This window comes from Anser cygnoides, chromosome 2 (assembly GCF_040182565.1).
Source record: "Anser cygnoides isolate HZ-2024a breed goose chromosome 2, Taihu_goose_T2T_genome, whole genome shotgun sequence".
Taxonomy (NCBI): Eukaryota; Metazoa; Chordata; class Aves; order Anseriformes; family Anatidae; genus Anser; species Anser cygnoides.
In genome coordinates this window covers 103,011,274-103,032,706 of record NC_089874.1, presented here as the reverse complement: position 1 = coordinate 103,032,706, position 21,433 = coordinate 103,011,274, and the positions used below count along the sequence as shown (strand labels likewise).

At 38.5% G+C, this 21,433-nt stretch overlaps 1 long non-coding RNA gene across 1 annotated transcript; it reads right to left on the bottom strand.

Annotated features, from left to right (window-relative positions):
- Positions 1–13,526: 13,526 nt before the first annotated feature.
- Positions 13,527–21,091, bottom strand: LOC136790156 (uncharacterized). The gene is made up of 3 exons (XR_010829585.1): positions 19,365–21,091; positions 14,996–15,185; positions 13,527–14,462 (listed from the first exon to the last, which is right to left on the bottom strand). It is a non-coding gene; the product is annotated as an uncharacterized lncRNA (long non-coding RNA).
- Positions 21,092–21,433: the final 342 nt, after the last annotated feature.

The following is a 21,433-nucleotide window of genomic DNA, read 5'->3' as shown; positions in this document are numbered from 1 at the left end:
ATAATGTTATCTTGTGTTTTCTCATGTTTTTGAACCTATTGACTTAGATGTGCAGAGGTGTGATGTGCAGATGTTCATGCTTCATTCACACACCAGTAACAACCTCCAGTCTGAAGCTGACCATATCTGATACAAAACTGAAAAGGTGTACTAGAAAGGCAGAGAAGAGGTAGGTTACAGAAAAGTTTACCTTACAGCACAGCATGCTTCTGGAATCATCTGTGTTTGTATGGATTTATGTTAGTTTAGACAGACTTTTTGTTTTGTCACATATGGTCCCTGCTACAGGGAAATAGTCTCACGCTAAATCATGTCAGAAGTATGAAAGAATCCCATAAATAACATCTCGGTATTTCTGTCTAGATTGTTTCAATTAAGAAAATTACTTTAGACCTAACCTATAAACCAGATGGTAGGATTTGTCTTTTGAAAGAGAAGTTATCAGGAGGAAGTGCACACTCCTTAGAGCAGACTGAGTCTGCAGAATCTGTCAGATAAGAGGTAAGGCATAAGTCATTTTTTCCCCCTTTCTTATCCTTTCATTTTGGCACTGTATTAAATCCAGCTGGCAATCCCTCTGCAACATTTTCCAAATCCATTCATTCTGCTCTGTTCCTAATGTCGAAAGAAGCAAAAGAAACTTTTTACCTTGACCTTGATTTATGGAAGTATCTCCTACCTCCCAAATACAAAACCGATCAACCTTACCTAGTGTGTCACTTTGTCCATGTGGCTAGCCTGACAACCCAAAAGACAGCATGAAACCTCTTTTTGTGCAGTTTAGCAACAGACTGAGGAGGTTACATTTTCAAAGTCGGGTTACTATACTCTATACCTTACAGACTTGCCTTCCACTCACAGGGAAACAACCAGATGAATGGGCTTCTGGCAGAAAATAAATAAATAAATAAATAAATTTATATAGAGAGAGAGAAATTCAGAACAGTGGTTAACACTTTTCCATAATAAACATATCATTATAACACTCATGATACACTCAGCTGCAGGTAGTATGACTTCAAGTAATTGGATTTTTTTCTCCAATCACAGCAGTGACCTATTCTCTCTCTATCCTTCCAGGTATCTCTGTACTGCAACCAACCTAAACTCTCCTGTAGTACCAGCAATTGCCACACTGCCAGGGGAAAATAAAGTCCCTTTCCCTCTCTGCCTCCCCATTGTTGCAGATGTTCCCAACCACAATTTTCTTGCATCTGCCAGGTTGTGACTTCTCAATGGAATCCCATGGCAAAGGGATGTGAACTCTCACAGGAGTTCACAGAATCTTTCACGCTATATTTTGTTTGCTTTAAACCTATTGCTTCAGAGCAAACTATTGGCCAACAATAATTCACTTGCTCCGAGAAGTAGTGCCCATTATTTCTTCCAAGTTTGCTGTAACAGTCCTGATTTTATAGAGCTCTATCACCTGTTTGCAGAATAAAGAGTCCTGAGCTTTTAAACTTATCTTTTAAGAAAGCCAGTTGCTGTTCTGTGATACGAATTGCTGTTTCCTTTACTTTTTGCCATATCCTCTTGAGAAGAGTGGCAGAAATGGTACAGTTTCAAGTTGTGGAACACCATGGACACACTGACATAATAATTATATTTTGTTCCCATTTCCTTCCTCTGAAAATCTCACATTAATTTTGTCTTTTTGACTTGTCAAACTGAGTACATATTTTCAGAGGATTTTCCTTGTCACTTCAAAATGTCTTTCCTGAGAAAAAGAGCCTCTTTAGGATCTGCATTTATGTGTGAAGAGTTGGTATTATTTTTCCCCTTGTGTGTATTACTTTTCATCCATGTTTGATAGATCAGTAGATGATTCAAGAATTTGAGCCTTATTTTGCAAGTTTTTGCAGTCAGTTATAGCAACCCTCTTGTTATTCATCAAAATCATAAAATTTAGCAACTTTGGTCACTTACCTAATTTTAATGATTATGAATCCACTCAGTAGCAAAAATTCCTGGAAATGTCTTGATATGTCCTTGATAAATATATCTGACAAAATTATTAGTAAAGAATTTGAGATTCTTTCAGCTAGGAATTTAAAGTTGAAACTAGATAAATTCAGATTACAAAATGAGTTAGAATTTAAATTTAAAAAGACAATTAACTGAAATTGTGGGCAATTTATCACCAAATGGCTTACTGAGGCTACTGATGGACTCTTTCTATTATTACCAATTTTAAAGTTAATAGTGGAAGGAGATTAATTTCATGAAAAATTGTTTTATTTAGTGCTATATTCTATTTAAAACAATGATAACGTATAGATCCTGCATTAATCCAAAAGTCAGACTGTATCTCTTTCAGTCTAAAGCCTGTAAGGCTATGTCTACAAGTATAGGTTTCATGATGTGTAAGGGCAATGTTAACTGCCAAGCTTGCAGATAGCCATGGTAAAAAATTACATGGAAAATTATTTATGCTAATAACATATTGCAACATACAATAACAAAACTGCAACTAGTGGCGGAAATGAGCTACACTTTCTTGCAATAAAAACCTTTGAAACCTGTAAAACATTCTGATGTCTCTTTTCTCTCAGTAGTCCGCATTGCTTCAACATGGTATAACAAGCAGTTTAATGCTTATGTATTCTGTGTCTAGTTAGAGTTGCTGAAGATCCCCCTCTCTCCGCCCTTGTGAGATCCCACTTGATGTACTGCATCTAGGTCTGGGGTCTCCAGCACAAGAAGGATGTGAATCTGGTAGAGTGGGTCCAGAGGAGAGCTATGAAGTTGATAAGAGGGCTGGAGCACCTCTCCTGTGAAGAAAGACTGAGAAAGCTGGGGATGTGAAACTAAAAGAAGGGAGATGATTAAACTAAAAGAGGGGAGGTGATTAAAATAAAAGAAGGGAGATTGAGATTAGAGATTAGGAGCAAATTCTTCACTCAGAGGGTGGTGAGGCACTGAAACAGGTTGCCCAGAGAGGTTGTGGATGTCCCATTGCTGGAGGTGCTCAAGGCCAGGTTGGATGAGGCCCTGGGCAACCTGATCTAGTGGGTGGCATCCCTGCCTATGACAGGAGGTATGGAAGTGGATGATCTTTATGGTCCCTTCCAACCCAAGCCATTCTATGATTATATGATTCTCTGATTCTGTGATTCTGTGATGAGTCTATGGGTCTATGATCCTATGATTCTGTGATTATAAAGTCAGGGAAGACTGTGCACCAGCCAAAGACAGCAAGTGCTCCTGCATCTGCCAGCCCCAGTCTTTTATCCAAGGTTCAGCCTGCCTCTGCTGATGAAATAGAAACCTGAAGTATCATGCACACAGCCTTGGTGGAAGCAGTCTGCGCTCCTGAAGCCCATGTTAGGCATCGGGCAAGTCTGAAGCAGAACCACACTTTGGGGTACTTTTGAATTGGTCTTTCAGCACCTATGAGTGCTACAATCCCTTATTGTAAAATACGGGATAACTGAAAAGGGATTAGGGAAAAGGAATCTCATTACAAGTAAGACGCAAGATCTTAAGTAACTCAAAGAACATATTAAACAACCCAAACACAAAAATAATCTTTACAGTTCTGTATTTTTTTTTGGGGGGGGGGGGGGGGGGCAGAGTGCTTGTTATATGTTTAAAGGATTTTTTCCTCCTGAATAGTTTTCAAGCTCATCTTGTTCTTCTGCTTCTGAATATGCACTTTGACATTAAAAAAAAATTAACTCTACTTTATACTGGTATTATCATTTGTATAACACTTAGACATGGACTTTTAAAAAAGTCTAAAATGAAAACGTAAAAAAGAAAAAAAAAAGCTAATAAAAAAATAAGAATTACATGGAAACTACTACTACTACTACTACTACTACTACTACTACTACTACTACTAAAGTAAGTTCTTCTGAGGGCACTATCCCCTTTTTCCTTATCTGGCATCCTGTCCTTCCTTTTTGTTCATTCAGTCACCAGGGCCCATATTTATTGTCTGTTGCTATCTAGCTTAGATTGCAAGCTGTTTAGGGTAAGGAGCTCATCTTCACAGAATCACAGAACGTTCTGGTTTGGAAGGAACATTAATGATCACCTAATTCCAATGCTCCCTGCCAGGGACACCTCCTACTTGACCAGGTTACCCAAAGTCCCATCCGACCTGGCTTGAACACTTCCAAGGATGAAGCATCCACAACTTCTCTGTGTAACATGTTCCACTGTCTCGCCACCCTCACAGTAAAGAATTTCTTCCTAATGTCTAATTTAAATCTAATCTAAATGTAACCTTTTTTACTTTAAAGCCATTACCCCTTTTCCTGTCCTTATGCTCTCTTGTAAAAAAGCCCCTCTCCATCTCTAGACTGAAAAAACATAACTCTCTCAACCTGCGTTCGTGGGAGAGGTGTTCCAGCCCTCTGATTATCTTCATGGCTCTCCTCTGGGATCACTCCAACAGGTCCATGTCTTATATGTCTGCAATGTTCCATGAATACTTTTAGAACTAAAAAAATAATAAGCTCTGCAGACTCAGTTTAGCATCCATTTCAATTTGTGGTGAAGGCTCACCATGTCTTCATAATGTGAGGTTGATTTTTTTTCTCTTAATGGCTGATGCCCGACAAGCATATAGAAAAATTCATATTTTTCTGGCTTCTGTTGCAGCAGTCTTGCTCATTACAGTCCCTGCTGACAGTGACCCTAGGCCAGTCTAGTCAAATCCAAGTTTTGCCAGTTAACATTTTCTTGCAGTCAAAATTCACTGTGGAGATTTCTTTAAATAGCCCTCTCGGTTTTTTTACAGTCATCTGTTACTAACACAGTTTTAAGTTAGAATAACCAGAAATCCCCTTCCAGCAATCTCTGATAGCCCATAAAGAATCTGGAAAGCACTCTTCAAAAGGTAAAATAAAAACTGTCTGTTTTAGTCACTGTTTCCTAGCAGTCATTTCCACATGGAAATAACAACAACTAGCTTTCCTGACTATTTAGGAAATGTTTCATTTATTAAGCAGCAACTTTCATGCTTCCAGGAAATATGTAAAATAAGTAGCTATAAAACAACACCGACTTGTTTACCTCACTTGGAAAACTCCCACTGTATGAGACATTTCAGTTGTTTTGATCAACTTACTCTCTCATTTCTTCAAAAACAGAATATTCAGCATGCTGAGCTTCTAGATCTTCAAGAAAAACAAATGACTACCATAACTTCTCACTAGAACACCATGAACCCTTTGACATTTGGGTGTGTGACAGGATGGTGGCAGGGAGGGTAGAAGGGGGATTTCAGTTTCTCCAGCTAAAATTGACTGTGTCACTTTGGAGTCAGTTTGATGTGGCAGCCCTTTCAAGCTCCTACAAAAGAGACTGCACTGTCTCAGTTGTCACAATGATGCATGTAGGATGCTTTTGCCCATAAGGTCCAGGCTTAAATCAACTGCTGCCATAGTCCACAGACGAGGGTGGGAGGATGGGAGAGCAAGAAGACCTTAAAATGAAAATCTCTGTTCTACTTTTCTCCTTATTCTGCGTACTTAGTGGAATGTCACGATATTTCTTCAAACAATATCCACCGTGAACACTGAATTTTCACTATTCCAGGGGGATTTCTAAACTTTCAAAGTGGTGAACCCCAAATTTATCATCTTTTACCCCTCTTCCAGACCTGAAGAAGTAGACTTTTAGAAGGCATTAGGAACGGGCGGGGACTCCCCCCAGACTCCCTGCTTCTGCGGGGACTCTCCATGGGCCACAGCCTCCTCCAGGCCACATCCACCTGCTCCACCGGGGGCTCCTCCATGGGCTGCAGCGTGGAGATCTGCTCCATGTGGGACCCATGGGGTGCAGGGGGACAGCCTTCTCCACCAGGGGCCTTTCCAGAGGCTGCAGGGGAACTTCTGGAGCACCTCCTCCCCCTCTTTCTTCACTGATCTTGGTGTCTGCATGGTTGTTTCTTACTCCTTTCTCTCCCAGTGGCTGTGAGGCAGCATTTTTTTTTTCTTTCTTAAATCTGCTCTCACAGAAGTGCAACCAATGTTACTCATTGGCTCAGCTGTGGCCAGTGGCAGGTCTCTTTTGGAGCTGGCTGGAGATGGCTGTTATCTGGCATGGGCAGTTTCTGGGCTCTTCTCACAAAGGACACCCCTGCAGACCCTGCTACTAGGCCTTTGCCACATAAACCCAATACAAAAAGCTATTGGGTAATGCACTCTTTGTAGACTCTCTAGCAGAAGAATACTTATATATATATGTGTGTATATATATATATATATATATAAATATGTTCATGGATTTGGGGTAGAATTATAGCAACAGCCGTTTTCATACAATCAGTAAAGTAAAAAGTATGCATACGCAACACGGAGTGGCAGGCTTTAATGAACACATTAGTGGCTGTCACTGCTGAGGAATGGGGAAGTAGGAGACTGTTTTAAATCCATAGGTATCCTGAGTAAAGTGTGCTCAATAACTTACTAATCTACAGAAATATATTGGTTTGGAAATGACTTTATGAAATGTCAATATTAAATTATTCGGTCGATATTGCCAACTTAGTTTGGGTTGTGAATACCCTGACGTTATAAAAGTACTCAATGACCTGTTTATCACATTGCTTGCCACTTGATACATCATAGCCCTTGTCATCAACACATTATTTTCCTTCTTTGAGAGCCCTAATTAATACATTATTGGGATGAATCAACAGCAGTCAATCTGTAAATGTTGGCTGAGAAATTCTGAAAACAGACAGGTATGGATTTGCCATTTTTAATGGCATTCTATTGTTTCACTCATTTATGATTGGGTAACTTTCAGGGATACAGCAATTATGACATAGTACACAGTGAACAGTCAATTAAACTCAAAACCTTTCTCTGAAAACACTTGAAATAGAAAATACTATTTCCAGATTTTCAAAACAAAGCAGATCTCTTCGTTCTGTGATGGCTGGCAAAAAACTAAATGCAGTTGACAGAGAGAGATATATCTTGGCAGGCTTTCACCAGTACTGTGGATAATCCTTATGAAAGTTAATAGCATTTATTAATTTGCCAAGTATTAACCATATTACTTCAACAAAAATGATGTTGAATCCACAAAGATCCACTAGCCTGTAAAGAAAAGAAAAACACAGAGCTTCTGCAGAGATTTTCTCACCTGCTGACACGATTACAACCTATGACTGTCTCAATGATGATCAGCCTTAGAAGGTTTATCCTTTATTTTCTACACCACTAAAAATATATATATATAAAATAGATATGTGAACAGACATACCATATATGCATTCATACATTACAATTTTACTTTGCTGGATGACTTGAAGACATTATAAATAAATTTTAGTCCAATTTATATTGAGTTCCAAAACCCTGGGAGATCTCTGACAGAAGACATTTCCCTATGTCTTCCTTTCTCTCCTGCCATAATCAAAAATATCTTCTGATTCAGCCAGAAAGGTGCAGACTTACCAGACTATGCTGTTAAAGGCATTGATTTTTTGCCCTTTAATAAATGTAAGTACAATGGCAAAGTAAAAGATTAAGCCTGGAATTAGAGTTTTGAATTGCTTAGTTCTTACCAAAGAATCAAAGTCTGCATCTTAGTTTCTCCAATTCGTTATCCCCACATTGCTGTTAAATGGAAGCTTTGCCTCTTTTTTGTTGTTTTGGGTTTATTGTACTGCATTTATACTGTGTTCATTACCGGCTTCAGGGCTTCTGCTTGTTGTTTACAATGATTGGAATGGAAATTTTCACACCCTACAGAGCAGGCATCATAATTTGATGTAGAGGTTTCTTTTCTCTGCCAGAAACTAGTCTTAGCGGTGGACAGGATGGTCCTAGAAAACTCCCAAAGGTAGTGCTTTTCCTCCCAAGTCCTTAGATGGTGTATCTTGTTCACTCACTTAGTATTCAAGTGATGATGAGACCTGTTTGGGGAGGGGGGGTGGGGGGGGTGGATCTTCATTGGATTAGAGTTTTAGTCTTAATCTGCAGAAAAGAACATGATTTCCTCCAAGCATTATTCCAAGTAGACTTTTTGGTGTAACACAGACACTGGAAATAACCTTCATTTCTTCTTTTCCTGTTACTTATAGATGACGACTTCTTTTTACCTATGTTTTAATACCCCAGTAGGATATTGGAGATATTTTTGGCTTTTGATACCTGAGAAATATGCTTTATGGATCTTTCTGGAGTAATCCCTAATACATTAATTCTTCTGGAAGTGAAACCTGCCTCAGGAAGTCAGTGGTACTTTCCAGTCCCAAATGGTGGCAAAGCGTTTAGTTTCACAGCTGCACATGCACAGATATAGATCTATTCTATAGCTATAAACTAATAGGACTTAATGGGGAACAAAACTGAATGTCAGTTCAAATTCATGATAGTTTATAAACTTTGATCTTCTTTCCTTGAAATACTTTGATATGACATGTCACATGCAAGCAATGAATGTGATTTCTGTTGCACATGTTTTTAGATCACAAGTGATTTATCACAGTAAAGGAAATGAGGAACATCTAAAGTATTCAGATTATCTTTCAGATGAACTGGAAAGAACATAGAGAGGAGCTTCTCCCCATCTGAGAGACAGCAATTTGGCGTAAAACAGTGATCAGACTGACATGAGTCAAACTTTACTATCTCAGTACTCAGAATTCAATAATACATATGGGTCTAAACAATATCGCAAATCAAAGCAGCCCAAATATTTAGGTCTATTCATATCCAGACTGCTTATCTTGAGTCTTAATCTTGAGTAGTGAATTTATTCTTAAGAGACTGCTGCTAGCCACAGAAACTACATTTTCAACTAATGCATAATATACGCTACAGGGATCCAGAAAGCTATTCTGAGTAGAAGAAAATCCAACAAGCACCCAACTTCCCACACAAATAGAAAGACCAAAGAGAGAGAATGTATAAATAATTTAAAATGCTTATGGGGTAAGCAGTTATATTATTTTTTTATAATAAAACTGAAGTTTCTAATGATCTTTAAATGATTAAAATATATATAAACATCTACATTGAATTACTACATTAACTACCTCTGTTTTTTTTTGAAAATTGCTCCAACACATTAACTTATGACTGTTTATATTGCTTTAAAAAAAATAAATCAATAAATGATAGCTAAAAAGGAAAACTCTCCAGCCAGCTATATAAAAAACTTCCCCACTTCAGTGATCATTTAAGCTGTGTCATAGAAAATTAGACTCACAGGTGATTGGGTGTTTCTTCTCTCACAAACTCAAGCATTGCTAATTAAATGCAAAGGGAAACACAGAAGCCTTAAAAAATTAAAAAAAGGCGCTAAAAATTGTTTAACAAAAAGTACTTATTATATAACACAGATGTAAAAATAGAATAAAAACCTTGCTTTGGAGCCCCTGCAGTGGAATAACCTCCTAATAAATGCTTTGATCTGTTGATTCTTAATCCTAAAAGCAAAGCTTCATTGTAAGCATTCACAGTAGTGACTAAAGGGTTATTACAAGAAGAAAATAAATTTATGCATGTGTAGAATTTCTAATAGCTAGTGTGCTCTCTGGAAGAACCTTCCAAGGGAAAACCAGCACCTCTTTGTGTGTGGCTACATGTCTGCAACACTTCTTTCAGGCTGGATACCAAATGGTAAAATATGTGTGACATTTGCCTGTCACCTTGAGTTAATTTGCAGGAAATAAATATACTGCTATGACAGAGAAATTTATAGGGAGTGTCATCAGATGAAAGTGTAAATTCAGAATGGATAGAAACTACTTAGTGTAGTTTACAATAGGTGAGAGGTATTGCTGAGACCAAACAGTACATTTCTCACCATTGTCCCCCACGCCCATCATCCCTGTGAAGTGGAAATTGCTATTTTAAAATTAAATGGAGAACAGAGAAAAGCCAACCAACCTTCAGAATGATAATTATCCAACAGGAAGAAAACAACTTAGAGAGTTAAGGCAACAAAATACTGGGCTAAGAATGATGATAACTGCACTTCCCAGATTTAAAACAGTCATTATGTATGTGACTGTAGTACATTAGATCACTTCTGCTGCTGTTTCTTTTTCATTCTCTGTTTAAGACATCTATTTGCAGAACATGGGCCAAGGAACAACTTTTTTCAATATACAAATACAGATAGAAAATAACAAAGGGAAGGGAAAATTATCTTATATCTGAGTAAAAAACAGGACACTCATCAAATGAAATTTTCCAGAATATCAATTTTATTAATATTATAAAAAATAAAGGAGGATGCTAAAAAAGAACCGATTTACCACCTTGTTTTGATTTTTAAACTACTAGGACCAAAAGATGGCATCTGGGCTTTAGTTTCTGTCATTTCAGGCACCTGGGACCAGATGCCAAGGATTTATTCTAGCAATCAAATGGAAAGGCAGGCACATCCATGACAAAATAATCCTCTCCAGTGCTGTACGCTGTCTGCTGCTTACCACTTTCCTCAGCTTTTAAATGAGCTGTAAGGTTTTGGGTTGGTTGGTTAGTTTGTTTTTGGTTCTGTTTATTTGTTTTTGTTCTGGTGAGTTCTGTGGTTTTTGTTGTTGTTGTGTTTTTCCTCCCTTTTGTTTTGTTTGCTTTGGTGTTGTTTTTCTTTGTTTTGTCGTTAGTTGTTGGTTTTTGTGTGTTTGTGTGGGTTTGTTTTAATCTTGACTAAGATTTGGGCATGGATGCCTCTTACAATACTGCAGAAGATTCCCTTAATGGAGATGGCTATTGTTTTCACCATTCCCCTGTCCTCTGCAGAAAATGACCTCAGCTTCCCAGCATTAGGAAGCAGCTGTAACATGCTGGCACAGTTCCTAAGCATGAGCACTGAATGAAGTGTTTGCGAGCAGAGGTCAATGCAGCTGCTCCCTGATGCCAGAACTCATCTTCTACAGCAGGAGTGAGGACCCCTGAACTAGAAGGCAGGTGGACTGAGAGAGAAATGCTGCCAAAGGATCATTTTCACAAATTTGTTTTTCCATTGCAACCTACATTATTTTATCTTGTTGGGTTTGTTTTAGAAAGGTTGTTCCCATGTTGCCGCAACAATCAGATGACTCCTCAGCTTCAGATTGGGGAAAGCTCTGTTATTAGAGCAGTGACAATAAAGAAAGAAAAATAAATATATATATTTTTTTCCCCCGGTGTTGGTTATGACATCTGAATCAATTCACTCTCCTTGCAAAATTCCACCTCACCTTGCATTACAATTGCTACATACCAAAAACTCTTAACTAAGCAGCTGTGTACCTGGTTTTATGTCAGTATCCAATTAGGAAGATGCAACTTGTTTTCAAGATTGTTCTTTTTTACTATTTATATCTTTAATCAACTACTTGTAAAATTGCCAGTTATTCCTTAAACAATTAATAAACATGGCAGAAAGTACTGTGCAGAACCAACACGTTGTTTTTGAAGAACACAAGAAGAGATTTCCATTAAATTCTATCTCCAAATTCTATCTATGGAGCAGCAGAGCCACCCTTTTGTTGTAGATCATCTAGATTCTTATTTTACAAGGTTTTGAAGGACGTTTTGCCTGTAGAATTGCCATTCTTATAGTTTTTTTTTTGTTGTTGTTCACATTTCTTAAAAAAATAAAAGTTAATTAAAAAATTAAAATTAAATTAAAATTTAATAAAAAAATAAAAGTCTTCGAAGTTAATACCACTTTTGTTAGCTAAGAGTAGGACTTTATATCATGCAGATGGAACAAATGAACACCTTGTGGAAAAACAGGCAATCTTTTCTCTGATTATGGATGTTTCTCAACTCCTTGTGCAATGTGGAAAGATTTACTGATCATGAGTCTCCCATTACTGAGATACACTAATTAGTGACTTGTACGTGTGAAAAGTAGAAAAGGAGCTTGAGGAATTAAAAACAAATGTGCTTTGTTCTGAGGACTTCTTTCTTTTGCATTTAATTTTCATGTTTTATCTTTCTTTGCAATAGCACCAAGAGTTTCTTGGCAGTACTTAGGATAAGTAATACCAGTTACTGCACTGATTACTGTCATCTATATAGCAAGATAACTGGCAGAGTAGAAATAGATGGAAAATAAAATAAAATAAAATAAAATAAAATAAAATAAAATAAAATAAAATAAAATAATAAACTTCTGTTGAATAAATTCCTCATGGGTTTCTTGTTGTTCACCTCCAGCTTGACTGTTAATTGTTTTGTCTCCCAGACTCACTGAAGTATGCAACTAAAAGACCGCTATTGTTACAATAATGAGAAAGTTGTTCTCATGAGGTTAAACTCTGATTAGAAAAATGTCTTTCTGCTTGCTCTGAAAACTCTGCAGTTGTTCACTAGTGTCATGTCAGATGGCTATGTGAGTTTTATCTCTATTATCCAAAGTTAAAACCCACTCAGGTTTTTGAGACATGCACAAAGAAAAATATGTAGTACTTGTGAAGCTAGTTCACAAATAGTTGATTTGAGTAGCTTCACTACCATTAGACTATCTAATGAAATATCTTGATTGATCCCTAGTTTCCAGGGGTAAAGACTATTTCATGTAATAATTAAAATTTTGTTCAATTAACTACATTTTATCTTACCTCTCCCCACCCCTCAACATTAGGATTCGATTAAGATTTGCTATACCATGTAAAAATATTTTTCCTAGCCACCTCATGTACTTTCCATGATATTCACAATAATTTCTTGAATGTTAAATTTTAATTATATAATTCCTTTGGCTATAGATTTCAAAGACTTACCGTATTTTACCATATTTCTGTCTTAATTCCTAGAATATCCCACACAAGTGAATCAATAGGGTATCAACATATATTTGTTTCTTTCTGCAGTGATCAGAAACTACTGCAAATTAACATTAGTTGCCAAACACCTTTGATCAGCTGAGACAGAAGAGTCAGCTAAGAAATAATGCCTGTAAAATTTCCATTGATTTGAAAATATGTTGCTATACCATTGTATGTCTTGGTGTATTTGAACATATTCTGTTAACAGAAATTAAAGGGACCCTCTAGAGAGTTGAAGTGCATGTCTCTAGAAAGCTATTGCATTATGGTAGATTTGACCACACAAAAGTCATTCCCTGAAGTACATTACAGAAGCTTTGAACACATAAAATGTATTCCCGAAAGTATAAAGCAGAAACAGTAGTAGCAATAACATTCAGTATATAGCTGTCAAGCTAAGGTTTGTTACAGTTATTAAGTTTTTAGCTCCATGAAATCCAAGGAAAATACAGGGTAGTAAAAATAAAGCAATTATTTGACAAAACACAGGGTTTAAAATCTTGGGTTCCTATTAACTCATTATAAAGTTTTGTACAGTGTAAATGAGGAAATTGTATTCTTGCATTGGAAAAGCATCATTTTTACATTACACATCCAGAAATACAGAAGGGACTCAAAATTGTTTTTCAGAGTGTGAATGTTCTTACAGCATAGTTTAATGAAATAATTCATTACACCTTACCTTTTCAAGCTTGAGACTGGAATTTACCCTCTGACACAATTATTTTGGTACGTCACTGCCTTTTCTGACTTTTCCAACTATGAAATGGAATTGTCTCATCAGTTACAAAAATCTCTCGGATATAGCTGCACATTCAAGCATTAGTTAAATGACAAAATCAATAATTTTACGTTATTTTTGATTTCATGGCACAGTTATAATTTTATTAAAGGTTGTCAGACAGGATTTTTAAATTCCATTGTTAAATCGTTGAAGGTGTAGAATAAAAGCAGCTGCTTTAGAGCATTTATAATTCTACACTTAAACTGTAAATAAAACAAAAGATAGAAATCTGAGAACCCCCAATCTTCCTGCATTTGGAAATATTCTGGGTAGCACATGTTTTGAATAAATAGAAATTGTAAGGACATGTATTAATAATCAGAATAAACTGAAGGTAACAAAATATTTATTTTGATTTAAGGTAATAGAAATACATCTTGATGAAATTATTAACTTATTTTAGGAATTGACAGCTGGTATATCAATTACAAGGTATTTCAAATTAATAGTAAATATTATATGACTTCTTTTCATGCATTGGTCATATTATTTTGCAGAATAAAAAGGAATTTGAATAACATTAAAAATAATAATTAATAATAATAAAAAAAGCTAAATCCTCCCCACTTTCACCACAGGGAATCTCATACTAATGGAATATCAAAGTTGAGATCCATCTATTGGAACTGAGGAAATAATATTCCTGTAAAGATATGCCAGAAGTAAACCAATCTCCAGAGACAACGCGAGGGAACAGTAATCAGCACAGCAATTCTGAGAGATTATGCTAAAGCAGGAAAAAACATACACAACAGAGGAGGTCTTGGACTGTAAACTACTTCCCAGCATTATTTCATCTATCCGACTGCTGTTACCTTTGTTTTGATTACTTGAATACATTTCTTTTCACCTTCACTGAAGTCCTCAAAGCATCTCACACCTCCTGTTCTATTGAGGGAAGACCTGATGCAAAAATTTGCTCCACTTCACAACTGAAAGCTAAAAATGGACACATCATGGACTTTTCTGATCCTCACTGAACCTCTGCTCTCAGGTTCCCTTGCCCTAGGCTGAACACTAAGGGATAAATTTGTGTGTCTGCAATTCAGCCGGTGGCATATGCTAAGATTTGTTTCACTTTTTTTTTTTATATCTTTTAAGGTATCTTAAATTCATATTTTTCCTTCTTTATGTGAAAGAAAGCTAAAGGGATCAGCTCATTGCAGAAAATGAGCTATTAGTGCTAGCCTGAAAGGATCTGGTCATAGTTGTGAGCTAGTTTGTTTCATACAAACCTTTTTTTTTTGGGGGGGGTGGGGGGGGGGGAGTGGTGTATTCAGGGAATACAGTTTGCTAATGAACAATTTCCTTCTGGCACTGTTTAGAAGTTACAAAAATAAATAAAATAAAAATCATAAACACAAAACTATAAATGGCATGGATTTCAAGTAACTTTTAATTACACCATCTTCCCTAAGTGTTTAGGCAGGAGATCTAAGGCATGATAAGGGAAACAGAAAGGAGATATTTACCTCGTGGGACTGTGCCTTACATTTCACTCAATCTGTTAATTTCTCAGTCTTCTTTTTATTATCAGTTTGTGTAGTTCATGGCATCTAGTACCTTCATGTCCTGAAGGCCACAAAATCCCTTGAGTCATACACAAAAATAGAACATGAATATTCTTCACAAATTATGAAAAAATTGTTCTCTCTGAGTTACCTATCAAAAAAAAAATAAAAAAATCATGAGAGATGTGTGACTGAATGTACGCATTTCCACAAAAAGAGCATTTAGTTTATTATATTTAAGTTTGGAGCACTCATTGTTTTCACAGGCTCACTCTTACTGTGAGTTTACCTTTGCTGTATTACTTTCTTCTTTTCAAACATTTTCCTATCATCCCACTAAGTCAAGAGGATAAAGCTAGTTTCTTTGAATTAATATTAGTACAGTTCTAGGGAACTGGCTGACAAGAGATGCTCTAACAGATACAGTCTTTGAAATTCACAGTGTGCCAGAACTTGGTCTCTGTTGTGCACTGTACACAGTCACCACAGGATTGGGAAAGCAAGAACATCCACTGTCCCCTAAATCCATCCTGAAAAGTTGCTTTAGTGTTTCATAACTTGCCTCTGGAGACCAAGACCAGAGAAAAAACTATTTCATCAAACATCCCAGATGATGTATGAGTACGGAAGATTAAAAAACAAAATCAAAAACCAAAACACCACATACAACACTTGCTTATCTACGTAACAAGGTCTAGAGGATTGTAGTTCAGCATTTTCCTTATTTATTGACACCACCTTTTCCCGAGTCAGCAAAACTACCTGCAGTAGTAAATTCTCTCCAACACCAGTAACAAAGTTTGATCCAGAATAATTAAACAAGCTACCCAAAATATACTTACAACCCATTAAAATTCTGTGATAAAGCATTTTTTAAAATGTAAAATAGTACAACTATTGTGATTACCCTGAGAACTGCAAACAAGGGAAATCAAAACAAAACAAACAACAACAACAAAAGAAACGGTACATTTGAGATCATTTGTGTGTAAAAAGTTTTGTGCACCCAGAGAAGGAACAGTCAAGAGTAATACCTCGTTGTCTGTCTTTGTCATGTAAAGCTCTATTCAGTCTTGGTTAATTCACTGTCTTTCTGAGTTCTAGATATCCCAAGATTTTCCAGGTATTAAGTATAATGTGAGTGAATCAATGTGACTTTTCACAATGACAACTTAGAGATTAGAGTGGAAAACAAACAAACAAACAAACAAACAAACAACAACAACACCACCACACACCAACAAAAACAGCATATGGATATTATTTTTTCTACATAGCTGAATTGAACATTGGCCTTGGTGTTAAAACAGCAAAAGAAATATACCAAAATGTGTTTGGAAACAGACAGAATCATCTCAAGATTCTGAGGCTCAAGAATGAATCTATTAGTTCCTGAACTACATTTCATTTTAAAAGAGCAGCAAAGCAAAATTAAATAAATAAATAAATGTAAACAAAGCAGCAGAAATTAGCTTTACCACTGCACTATATTTATAATATGAAGGTGCAATCTGTGCTATTGGTGTGATGGAGTAGATCAAAAAGAAAAAGAACCAACAAGGATCTACAAAACTGTAGCATGGATTTTTATTCTTTACAATCTTGTCCAACTTTTCTTCAAACAAATGCTTAGTGCTGAATATCTAAAAGATATCAAAAGCAGAATGCATATATTCCATGAAAGGAAAAGGGAAGGCAGTTCTAGGAACATACCTGCATTTTTAAAGATGAAGGCCCAGCTTCAGTGGGGAGTTTTCTGGGGTTAAGTTTGTATTAAATGTATAGGAGAATTAGATGAAATTATAAAAAGTATTTACATATAAAATTAAATTAAAATTAATTTGATTAGTATTAATTAATTAATATATAAAAATAATTTCTATATAAATTTAGAGTATTAGAATAGGTCTCCTTTTGGGAAGATGAATACGTATCTACTACTACAGCATGTGTAATATTAGGAAAAATCACACAAAGAAATATGTCCAGATGTGTGTTTCTATGGAACTACAATAATCAAAAGCCAGAGTAGGCAGTCATTTGGTATGTTGCAGATAAACAGATATATCATCAGAAATATGTGGAACATTTGTGATCTCAAATTCACACAACCCTTATTATTTATGCTCTTTGTTTAGTTGACTGTTTGTAAACCAATAATCACCATTTGTTTTCAGAAGAATTTTTGTTTTGTTTTGTTTTGTTTTTATTTTGGTTTTGAGTGATGATATAGTGCCTCTTTGGAATCAGTTGAAAGAACACTGGTTCTTCTTAAAAGGATTCTAAGTGTCTGAACTTGTAGCAATATCTCTTTTCACAGGAAGTTTTCTTCTTTTCTTATACCACAAAATCCAAATTGTTAAAGACTCATTTTGCAAAACAACCACGTGATAGAAAAGCTGGGTCACCATTTCTTATTTATGTCCTCTGATGTCAGAAGAGAAAGGAGTGGAAAGGCACACCCCAACCTCACTTCAAAATCTGCAGCATCTATAACATATGTGGCAAGGAATAATGAGCAACAGGCAAGGCAACACAATCTTCTCTATAATACTGTATGTTCAGTATCCCTTCCTTCTTATATAGGAGATGTTAAGACCAGTCACGATAACAACCTTACTATATTAAGTGTGACAATAGTTATCAGACTTAAATTATAACCATGCAAATCACATTTGTTTTTTAGTTACAGCTGTATTTCTGGTATCGGGACTGGGATTATTAACACATGTTCTGAGTGTATTTATATCATTAAGCCCTCGGGTGGTCCAGGAACTGCACAGATGAACTATGGGACACTTTTGAGATTATTTGGAGACAAGGTGGTTGAATGAATCTTCAATATCAAGTATTTAACTGATCAACAGGATCCCTCTTGATGGGAATTTTGGACAGTTCTTGAAATTTCCTGAGGATGCTCTTGCTCTGTTTCATCTAATTATTTTTATGGGTGAAGTTTCCAAAGGCTCTCCTGAGCAGCCCCTACTGCACAAGTGGTCACACCATACATAAATATTTGTAAATCATAGTATAATAGAATTTTAAGGTTGGAAAATAACTCCAAGATCATCTGGTCCAACCATACCCCTACCACCAATATCACCCACTAAACCATGTCCCTAAGCACCAGGTACAAACATTCCTTAAAACCCCCCAAGGACAGTGAATCCACAACCTCCCTGGGCAACCTGTTCCAATTCCTGAATACTTGTTCTGAGAAGTAATGTCTCCTAATTTCCAACCTGGTGCAACCTGAGGCCATTCCCTCTTGTCTTATCACTAGTTACCTGTGAGAAGAGGTCAACACCCAGCTCCACACAACTTCATTTCTGGTAGTTGTAGAGAGCAATAAGGTCTCCCCTGAGCCTCCTCTTCTCCAGACTAAACAACCCCAGTTGCCTCAGCTTCTCCTCGTAGGTCTTGTGCTCCAGGCCCTTTACCAGCTTCATAGCCCTTTTCTGGACATGTTCCAGGGCCTTGATGTCCTTGTACTGAGGGGCCCAAAACTGAACACAGTATTTGGGGTGCGGCCTCACCAGAGTAGAGTACAGGGAGACAATCACCTCCCTGGTCCTGCTGCCTACACTATTCCTGATACAAGCCAGGATGCCGTCGGGCTTCTTGGACACCTGGGCACACTTGTGGCTCATGTTCAGGTCAACATTGACCAACACAACCAGATTCTTTTCCTTTGCACAGCTTTTAAGCCACTCTCCCCAAAGCCTGTAGCGCTGCATGGGGTTGTTGTGGCCAAAGTGCAGGACCCGGCACTTAGCCATGTTGAACCTCAGCCCGTTGGCCCCTGCCCATTAATCCAACTTGTCCAGGTCCCTCTGCAGGGCCTTCCTACCCTCTGGCAGATTTGACACTTCCCCCCAACATGGTGTCATCTGCAAACTTACCGAGGTGCACTCAACTCCCTCATCCATATCATCAATAAAGATATTAATGAGGATGGGCCCCAACATCGACTGCTGGGGACACCAATGGTGACTGGTTGCCAGCTGGATTTCACCCCGTTCACCACCACTCTCTGGGCCCAGCCGTCCAGCCACTTTTTAACCCAGCAGAGAGTGTACCTGTCCAAGCCATGGGCTGCCAGCTTCTCCAGGAGAATACTATGGGACACCATGTCAAGGGCCTTGCTGAAGTCTAGGTAGACTACGTCAACAGCCTTTCCCTCATTCACCAGGTGGGTCATCCGGTCATAGAAGGAAATGAAGTTGGTCAGGCAGGACTTGCCTTTCATGAACCTGTGCTGATTGCACCTGATCCCCTGGTGGTCCCGCATACATTGTGTGACTGCATTTAAAATGACCTGTTCCATTACCTTTCCTGGCACCGAGGTCAGGCTGACAGGCTTGTAGTACCCTGGCTCCTCCTTATGACCCTTCTTACAGATGGGCATCATATTAGCAGTTCTCCAGTCATCTGGGACTTCTCCGGATTACCATGACCTCTGATAGATGATGGAAAGCAGCTTAGGAATCACATCTTCCAGCTCCCTCAGCATCCTTGGGTGGATCCCATCTGGCCCCATGGAGTTGTGACAGTCCAGGTGGAGCAGCAGGTCTCTAACTGTTTCCACCTGAACTGTGGGAGGGTTCTCCTGCTCTTCGTCCCAGGCTTCAAGGCTGGGAGGATGAGTACCCTGAGGACAAGTGATCTGGCTAGTAAAGACACATGCAAAGAAGGCGTTAAGAACCTCAATCTTTTTTTTATCCTCTGCAGTCGTGTTCCCCTCTGCGTCCAGTAAAGAATGGAGATTCTCTTTGGCTCTCTTCTTTCCATTAATATATTTATAAAAACATTTTTTTGTTATCCTTGACCATAGTGGCCAGGCTGAGCTCGTGCTGGGCTTTGGCCTTCCTGATTTTTTCTCTTCATATCCTGGCAACTTCCTTGTACTCTCCCCGAGTTGCCTGCCCCTTCTCCCACCACTCATAAACTCTCTTTTTGTCCCAAAAACACAGCAAAAGCTCCCTGTTCAGCCATGCTGGTCTTCTTCCCCACCAGCTCATCTTATGGCACATGGGGACAGCCTGCTCCTGAGCCTTTAAGACTTCCTTCCTGAGGAGTGTCCAGCCTTCCTCGACCCCTCTGCCCTTCAGGACTGACTCCCAGGGGACCCTCCCTACCAGCGTCCTGGACAGTTCAAAGTCTGCCCTCTGGAAGTTCAAGATAGCACTTTTAGTCACAACCCTCCTGACTTCACCAAGAATAGAGAACTCTACCGTGTCATGGTCACTCTGCCCAAGACAGCTCCCTACCACCATATCTCCCACCAGTCCTCCTCTGTTCTTGAACAGCAGGTCTAGTGGGGCACCCCGTCTGATAGGCTCACTGACCAGCTGAGTCAGGAAGCTTCCCCACACTCCAGGAACCTTCTAGACTGCTTTCTAAGGGCTGTACTGTATTTCCAGCATATGTCTGGGAAGTTAAAGTTGCCCATAAGGACAAGCATTGGCGACTGAGTGATTTCTGCCAGCTGCTTATAGAATGCCTCATCTGTCTCTTCATCCTGGTTTGGCGGTCTATAACAGAGCCCCACCAGGATGTCCACCTCATTGGCCAACCTCCTGATCATTTTCTACAAGGACTCTACCTTTTCATTCCCAAACCCAATCTCAACAGAATCAAAACACTCTCTAAGATAGAGAGCCATGACAATGCCCCTCCTTTTCTTCCTGTCCCTTCTGAAGATCTTGTAGCCATCCATTGCGGCACCCCAGTCATGGGAGTGGTCCCACCACCACATTTCAGTGATGGTGATTAGGTCATAGCTTGCCTGCTGCACAACGGCTTCCAGCTTCTCCTGTTTGTTGTGCACGCTGCATGCATTGATATAGATGCACTTGAGTCACGCCACTGCCCTCACCCCCAACCCTGGGACTGCTCCCCCAGGCTCAACTCTATCGAGTCTTATTTCCCCGTTCCCCCTTCATACCTAGTTTAAAGCCCTCTTGATGAGCCCCACCAGCTCCTGGGCTAGAGTCTGTTTCCCCCTTTGGGACAGGTGGGACCCATCAGCAGCCATCAGGCCAGGTGTGAGTAAACCTCCTCGTGATCAAAAAAAATAAAAAAAATAAAAAAAAATTTACTGCAACAGCCTCTCAGCCATGTGTTAATCAGCTGGGCCTTCCAGATCTGCTCAATATCCCTCTCCACCAATGAAGGGATAGAGGAAAACACCACCTGTGCACCCACTCCATCCAGTAACCGCCCTAGTCCCCTGAAGTCCCTTTTGATAGCCCTCAGGCTTCTCTCAGCAATTTCATTGCTGCCAGCTTGAATTATAACTAACAGGTGGTCTCAAACCTACTCTTCACTTACAGTGGTGGGACTTTGCTCCCCCAGCCTCCATCTACAGGTTCAGGGAAATAAGACTTGGGATGCTCA